The 8725-nt window shown below is 41.6% G+C and overlaps 1 long non-coding RNA gene across 2 annotated transcripts; it reads right to left on the minus strand.

The window, feature by feature from the left end:
- Nucleotides 1–55: 55 nt before the first annotated feature.
- LOC146566475 (uncharacterized) lies at nt 56–8449 on the minus strand. 2 transcript variants are annotated; one of them, XR_014893780.1, is made up of 6 exons: nt 7572–8449; nt 1908–1976; nt 1164–1745; nt 828–1068; nt 547–702; nt 56–306 (listed from the first exon to the last, which is right to left on the minus strand). It is a non-coding gene; the product is annotated as an uncharacterized LOC146566475 (long non-coding RNA). The 2 variants fall into 2 exon arrangements; XR_014893779.1 differs by having other exon boundaries at nt 828–1745.
- Between the last annotated feature and the right edge of the window lie 276 nt (nt 8450–8725).

Genomic DNA, 8725 nt, shown 5'->3' on the forward strand with positions numbered 1-8725 from the left:
TTTCTTCTCAAAATGTAAAATGTCTGTTGAAAAATCACATTAAACAGAGATGTGATTAACTTTTTATTTTACCAAACATAACATCAATGATGACACAATCAGTCTTCAGCAGAAGTGCTCAAATCACTCTCAGTGGCATCGTCTGGAATGTCCTCCTCCGAGTCCATTTCCAGGAGTGGTTGGTGGCTGAGGATTCTCTTGTACACGTCCTTTACTTTGAGCATTTCAGCTTTCAGTTCACTTTGTTTTCTAAAACCAGGCTACAGAGTCCCTTCTGTGCATCCTCCGACATGCCAACAAAGGAGGCTGTAAAAAGAACAAAACAAATAAATATGAGAAAAGTAAAAAACAAACAAACAAACAAAAAAAAAACCTCACCTCATAAACACAAGGAATTAGGATGCTGTAATTAAACATTTTTTTAAAAGGGAGAAGGCAGTGTTAGCTAGCAATCTAGATATAGGTAAAAGATCCAGTAAGACTTTAGCATCTGCTCTTATTTTCAATCGATTCATCAAAAAATTAATAAATAAATAAAGTGCTTACAGTCTGAGGAGATTGTTCCCAACACCACAGATGGCATTCGCAACACTGTCCAGTGATGCCGCATCTCCCTGCAAAGGATCATCTCCTCCTCTCTCAGGCGCCTCACAGCCATCACCTTCTCAAAGACTTTTCTCTTTGTCCGGAGGTCAGCAGCAGCTACAGTTTAACAACATCAGATGGGAAAACATAGTAGCATATTATGATTCAAGAACAAAACATTCAACTACTGCTCAGATACTGGGAGTTTGTTTAAAAAGGATATTTATATATCAAGAGCTTACGTTCACTTGTGCTCTGCCAGGGCCAAATATCGGTCTGCATGAGGGCATCACTGGATACGTGTATGTGTATATGGTTATGGCATTAACGTCATTTTAACAAGATTAACGCTAACAGCACTAATATATATATATATGTGTGTATCTTACATGATTTGTGTGTCTCTGGATGTATTTCACAAACTCAGCAACTTCCTCATCTTTTTCAATGAAGACACCTTCAAAGTCCCCCTGCTCTGAAGTGCTGAACGAACACAGTGACAGTTGTTTGAAAAGAAACATTAAAATACATTTTTCTACAAATCCATATTTGACTTATGTACACAATGCATAACGTACCTTGCATTTGACTGAAAGCGATAAAGCTTGCGGTTTCCATCAACTGAGACGGCAAGCATGTCTGGAGTGCAGGCAGGGCAGCTAAAGCATGGCTCCTTGCACATCCTGTCCACCTCAAACTTTACAGCACTCCACTCCACTCCAATAAATATACAATAACAGCACCCACTCATACTCATACAAAGCAAGAAATGCATAAGACTTAAAAACCGTACCTATTGGCTTGTGAAACTCTGATGAAGGCTGCAAAAACCCTCCTGTTACTGCCTCTCTGTTGTGCAGGACAAAGCGTGTGTGAACTGCAATATCACAGTCAGCACAAAGGAATGGAAGAGGCAGGCAGTCCAGACACCTCACAACTACTTGTTTGCCACACTGACACACACGGTGTGACTGTGGATCCAGAGTAGCTAACATATTGTCTATAAGACAAGGCCTGGCCTCTTTCCACTTTTGCAAGGACACCATATTTCTGATCGCCCAGTGAGTAGCAGCTGACTCAGACGACGTCTCACAAGTCATGGCTGCATCCTCTTCTCCATCCTCCAACAACTGAAGGAGCTCCTGATGAAGCACCATACACTAACAGAAAAAAAAGAAAGAAAGGAAGAAACTCTTCCACAAAGTGAAAAACACTCTAGGCAGTATGTTTCTTAGGACTGCACAAAAGCCCTGCATAACTCAACTATAACAACAAATATAAAAGTAAACAGAAATCACAATAAATACAAGAAGGTAAAGTACCTTTTGTTGGGTTGACACTGGCAACATAACTAGGTTCTTCACGTGGACATTGATGCTGCTCTCTGGACACTGGAGGGGGAAAAAAATTGAAGAATATTTACTTACTGAAATTCTTTGGTGAAAACAAGTTGTGAGATAAAATCAATGGTTGTGTGAACACTGAGCACGTGGCATGCAACTAGTACTTCGAGTGGTTGATGATCTTTGAGGAATAAAAGCTCCCTGTCTGTCACGTTTTTTCCAGCGCACTGGTCTTGGCTGAGGTTCACTCTGTGCATCATTCTACGCAATTAACAAGGAAAAAAGGGAACGCCTAAAATACAGTCTATGATTAAAGCAAAGATTATCAAACAGCTTAAGTTAACCAACTTAATGTGACATAAACTTTAAAAAAAAATTTAAAATAATATAACGTTTACTCCGTACAAAATATTAGACAAGCGTGTTCCCTCTTTAACAACTGATTCCACTAAAAATGTTACCTGCATATCTTGAAGGAGTTCGTCAGCAGCCTGAAGCTCAAACTAACAGGAGTGGTGAATGAATCTATAAATGTTTTACGTGTGAAATGAAAATAATAAACCTAACAAAGGATTATGTACGTTAGATCTGCACACTTTCAGATCGTGAATCAGTTCGGAAAACACTGTGTGGTGGCCAAAACATGAAGCGATTTTAATTCAATTCAATTCAATTTGATTTATATAGCGCCAAATCACAACAAAAGTCGCATCAGCATCACTCTGAGACAGGATATTTCTAATTTTAGAGATGTTGCGCAAATGGAAGAAAGCAGTCTTACATATTTGTTTAATATGTGCGTTGAAGGACATGTCCTGGTCAAAAATGACTCCAAGCTTTTACTGTTGAATTATCAGTGATACTTTCATGTGTTTTTGTTGAGAAATGTTAACGATGTCATTAAAAGAAAGCATTAAATTAGGAAGAAAAACCCGTTCGCGGAGAGGGTCCCCGGTTCTCCAGTTAGATTGTGCTTCACGGTGTCATGTTTCGCCGTGACGGGGTTATTATTGGAGTAAAAGGATGGCTGGAGCCTCTGCTCGAAGCGTCTCCGATCGCCGCGAGCGGGTTCATATTGGAATGAATTGACAACCCACAGCGTCACATAAAAATGTGGAAGGGTACCTTAGGTGTCAGCATGAGAAGTTAAGGGACGTGACAAATCGTCATTATTTTACGCGTCCGGAGTGAGAACGAGCTGTCTCAGCATAAGCTGCTGTAAAGAAGAGAGACGCTTTACACACGTGTGTGGAAAGTGTCCATGTGGATAAATTAAGAATGTGAATGAAGAGAAGCTGTGTAGTTGAATAAAACTCACACATCAGCCTGCTGAGTTCATCCTGCGGCAGTGCATTGAAGGCATCGTCGTTGGGAGCGAAGAAGGTAAACACCTTCTCCTGGTTCAAAAGCTCAGTCATACCTGCTGTCTGGATGGCACTGACCAGCATGCAGAAACAGCATTAAATGATGTCAGCTTCAATAGAAACTACACAACAACACACTAACACCTCTGTTTGCTTTCAGTCCATATGCTACACCTGTGGGAAGCAGAAAGCTTGATGTGGTCTGCAGAGTTCATTACTAAGCAGACAACCACCCACAAACCAGACCTGGGACATGCTTCCTTTAGTTAGTTTGCCAAGTTCACACAACACAATACACAGCAAACTACCACTGACAATAAAAAAAACCCAACTATTTAAAATATTTTAAATGAACTAACTGAAGCAAAATTGACTCCAAAACAACTATAAAACTATAAAAACAGACGATTCTGTCCACGGGTGCAAGAAGAACAACCTCAGGCCTTGAAATTAAAACAGGAGTACCAGAATTAAAAGCCAAACATCTAAAATCTTCAACGTAAAAACCAAAAAAAACAACAGGAAGTATAACTGAAGAAATCGACTTTCTCCCTGGAAGGGCAGGAAAAGTCTCCTGTATCGGTTACCTGTGTCCTCTGGGCTTTGCTGCATGTATTTAGTGATTTCATGCGAACACGAGGATCAATTATTGTCCTGTGAAGGTCTCTGTAGCTTACAAAGAAAAATGAATTAAAGAGACACACACACACACACACACAGAGGCAGCTAGACGAGGTAAAAACACTCCTGACTTCCTCTGTGATTTGTGGACAGCTGCAGTGAAGAGCAGCGCTGTGTCTGATCAGACCACCTCAGTCGAGTTCAACACAAGTCCAGATCTGGAGTCGAGTATGAAGACCGAATGTATGAATCTCTACATGGCACCTCTCAGCGGTGCCTTGTAGAGATTTCTCAGTGGGGCTATTTTCCTGCTTTTTGATTGGACTGAACATGCTGAATGTTCACAAACTGTTTGTTTAGTCTGCTGCACAAATATCAGTAGCAGCTTCCACCCTAATAAAGACATGCAGAGACTCTGCTCTGATTCCAGTCATCTACAAACATGGGGCAAAGCAAGTTGTGGCTTATAGCAGAGCTTAGCATGAAGAAGGAAATGTGATCAGACCTGTTTGTGTTTCTGTGTCCAGGTGACCCTCAGCAGCTGTCAGGTATGCTCAAGTATCACCTGGGTGAGAGCATGCTGTTGAGCGGTGGCGTCTCTTCTCACACCAGATTCCAAACTCTGCAGGGGGAGAAGCAAGATGATCAGCCGGAGGCAGTAATGCTGCCAAGTGGGGGGACGAGAAGAAGAAAAGCAGAGGTTCTCTAGAGAGGGTCAAAGGTCATGTGTTAAATCCTCTGCTGCATTGCCATGAGAGGATCTGAAAGTGATTTTCTGGTGTCATTCATGTCTGGAGAAAAAGAAATGTGTGTGAAAACTTTTTAAATTGTTCCTTTTTTTGTTTAATCAAACCAATGTTGGTGTGTGTGTGTGTGTGTGTGTGTGTGTGTGTGTGTGTGTGTGTGTGTGTGTATGTGTGTGTGTGTGTGTGTGTGTGTGTGTGTGTGTGTGTGTGTGTGTGTGAGAGAGAGAGAACAGGTCACATGACAGCACAACATTTTCTACCCACAGTTTGAACTGAGTAAGAAATAACAAATGTATTTATTCAACTTACAGACAATAAAAAAACAGAAATCAGTGTAAAATTTAATAACTTTTATTGATGTTAACTTTTTTTTTAAAAGTTATTAAAAAGAAAACCCCAACAGAAAAACCCCTCTGAGCAAGCACTTGGCGACAGTGGGGAAGAAAAACTCCCTTTTAAGAGGAAGAAACTTCCGGCAGAACCGGGCTCAGTGAGGGGACAGCCATCTGCCGCGACCGTTCCAAGGGCTTTCAAAAATATATAATCTATTTAAAGCCAATTTAAAGTCCCAATTTACTAGCCCCAGCAGGGGGGAGGTTATTACAGAGTGTTTTGATACAATTCATTCTTCACTGCCAAAATGTGTTCTTTGAAAACTAAGGCAACTAAAGCCATTACACCCTCTTCCCCAGATACAATTAATCTATTACAAAGATCAGTGGAAATGGCTTTAGCGATTCTGTCGCAATGTTCCTGGATTTCTGAGGGTAAATCTGTTCCCTGTAGTTCAGCCCTGATTGAATCCAAAAGACATTTTTGGAGAGAATCAGAAGGGTTGGACATTGATATCTTAGCAAGCTGTGAAATCACAGCCTGAATAAGATCTGTCAGCCATGCATTATCCTCTGAAGTCTGTGTAAGTTCTGGCGCTGTCTCTGTCTCCTTTAAGGCCAGTGCTTTTCTGCTATTTTCTGTGATGTTGAACATATCAGTGCTGGCTTCATGTTGAGCAGAGGATTTCTTTGGGGTTACATCCTTTTCCAAAGAGGTTCCTGCTTTATCTACAGCCTGAGTGTCATCACGATCTTTCTTGTCTACTGGAGTATTGGGCATGACAGTTATTTTTTCGGTTTTTCGTATTGAACTGAATTCCAGTTTTTTAAAGATGTTAAATTGAAAAACTTTGACATTATTGGTATTATGGATATTAGTGATATATGTGGCACCAGGGCAATTTTCTGCTGTGCTGTGAAAGTTGACTGTTGTTTTCTGTGAAATATCAGCTGGTATTTCCGTGTTACGGTCAACTGTGTTAGAGGTCTGTGCAAGTTCAGGAGCTGTCTGTGTCTCCATTGAGGCCACTGTTGTTGTGCTAGTGACAGCAGTGTCCTGGCAAAACCTCATTTCTGCACCTGCCGACAGTGAGCATAGGGCTATGACATTATCTACAAAATTACACAGCCTTCCTATGGTGCCATTTTCGGCGTAATCAGACCGCAACTGTTGCCACTGCTCATGTGTAACATTATTTAGCAATTCCTCTAGCAGTGGCCTAACATCATCTGCAGGAGTGGAATCACTCCTGACATTGTCTGGATTGCTCCTAGCTGTGCTGTTGTCCATTTTGCTTCAATAGCTATTTGTTTGCTGTTAATTTATTCTCTCCGTTTGTTAACGCTTGTGTTAGAAATTCAGAGTTGCAGAGGGCTATTTATAGACTTAAATCCTTTGAAGTGTATGACGTCACTGAAGCCTTTGCTCTAAGCCCCGCCCACTTCGAACCTTCCAGTTATTGGGAGGCTGTGATGAAATTAAGGGCGGAGACAAACACGCCACACACTTCGAGCGCATTCTTTTTTTTTCTCGAAGTGGGCGGGGCTTAGAGCAAAGGCTTCAGTGACGTCATACACTTCAAAGGATTTAAGTCTATAAATAGCCCTCTGCAGGAACGGATTTTCAAACGCTAGTTTTAACAAACGGAGAAAACAAATTATCTGCAAATAGATATTAAAACGCAATGGCCAATAAAGCATCAACTGTCACCAGCCCAACACAGGAGACACCACCTGAACTGGAATCTAGATTCAATAATCAAAAATGCAAAGTTGATGGCCAGTTGATGGCCAATAAAGCATCAACTGTCACCCACACACCGTCACCAACACAGGACCCAGCTCCTGAACCTGAATCTAGGCCAAACAATCAAAATTGCAAAAACCTGTTTGCATGCTTGTGTGTGTGCTGTATGGGGAGCCCAGATGACTCAGACACAGAAGATTCAAACCAGGGGCAACCTGCTATTTCACAGCAAAGTACGGTTGTGAACATAGTAAACAATTCCTTTGGTGGCACTAATACCATTAATGTCAGGAATGAAAATACTGCCCGGAATATTCAAGTTGATATCTTTAACAATCTGCAGCTAGGGCTCCCTCCGGGTTTAATGTAGTTTGCTTGAATCCTAGAAAACTAACTGGATTTTAAATTGGTTATTTTTACAATTAGAATGGCTCTTTTTAAATTGATCGAGTCACTTATGAGAACCCATTGACCAGTCGAGGCAGATGGCTGTCCCCTCACAGAGCCCGGTTCTGTCGGAGGTTTCTCCCTGTTAAAATGGAGTTTTTCCTTCCCACTGTCGCCTATTGCTTGCTCAGAGGGGTTTGTCTGTTTGGGTTTTCTTTTCTTTTTTTCCTTTCTTTTTATTTATTTTTACGATTTTTTTTTTACTTTTTTTTTTACTTTATATGGGTTTTCTTTTTTTAAATAACTTTTAAATTAACATCAATAAAAGTTTTCAAATTTTACTCTGTGATTTCTGTTTGTTTTCAGTTTGTGTAGGTTGTGTTATTTGTTATTCAGTTCAAACTGTGGGTAGAAAATGCAGAGAAAATGCTGTGCTGTCATGTGACCTGTTCTGTTGCGCTCTCCTCTCTGATGAGGTCTAGCAGCTCATCATTTCGGTCTCTTTTCCTCTTTCTCCCTGTTGTGGGCGGCTGACTTTTGGGAAACTCTTGGTTACCCATTGCTGCGCTTGGACCTGGAGTGTCCTCAGGGAGAGAGGAAATTAGGACAGGAGACAAATTATACAACACAACAACTCTTTGGAGAATACTGTCTGTACCAACCCGTTCTCATGCTAGCCGGCTAGCGACCCTTCGCTAAAAAACACCCTTTCAGTGAGGCTCCTTTCACCCCCGATCGCTCGCAAACAGTGTTTGTCTTAGCTGGACTTATTTTTCGTTTATATGGGCCGATGATGCTGGTCGATGTGGAAAAAATAACTGAGCTTTTTGGTGGTGGCTAACGCGGAGCTACAACACAGGGCAGCTAGCCACCGGCGAGGCGGCCGCCGATCGACCGGTGGTGGCTAACGCAGAGCTCAATCCCGGATCAGGGAAACCGAAGGCAGGAGAAGCAGGCGGCTGCCGGTCGGAGCGTGAGGTGAACTGAATTTCAGGTAAGAAGTTATGAACTGCACTCTATTTGGGTCAGATATAAACCGAGTTTAGGTGTAGTTTATTTTCGTTGTGCTGACAGTTACAATGACTCATACTGCGTGCTAGCTAGCACGACAGAGTTTCAACGCTACCCGATCCTTACCGGAAACCCGATCGGTACTTCCTCTCTTTGCCAACATTTTTTTTCCAAAATATTAAACTTTATTAACCCTTTACAGCCGATCGGAGCGGGCACGCTCTGTTTTGCGTAACTATTTTTAAATCCCGGTAGCTCTGCAACCAAGTAAGCTAGCGCAATAATTTTTTTTGCATATGAAACTGGAGGAGTTGTACTTACATCTTATGCCATCAGCTTGTCCTAGGTCACAGTTTCCTTCCACATATAGCTTTGCAAAAACTGCATAAAAATCACTTGCAGCAACAAAAACATGATATTCCAGAAACAGGCTTCGCCGATCCATCAGCTGTTTGTAACACTTCCTACGTCCATCAGCGCGAACTATCACATGACCGCATGACCTGCCCGAAACCGGAAGTGACGTAATTTTGCGGAAATGTAGTTTTTTACGATCGGGGCCTTATGAGCTTGTGTTTTACTTGTTATG

The sequence above is a fragment of the Mchenga conophoros genome, linkage group LG9, assembly GCF_057382185.1.
Source record: "Mchenga conophoros isolate Kocher_MC1m ecotype Shallow Benthic linkage group LG9, M_conophoros_male_GT1.1, whole genome shotgun sequence".
Taxonomy (NCBI): domain Eukaryota; kingdom Metazoa; phylum Chordata; class Actinopteri; order Cichliformes; family Cichlidae; genus Mchenga; species Mchenga conophoros.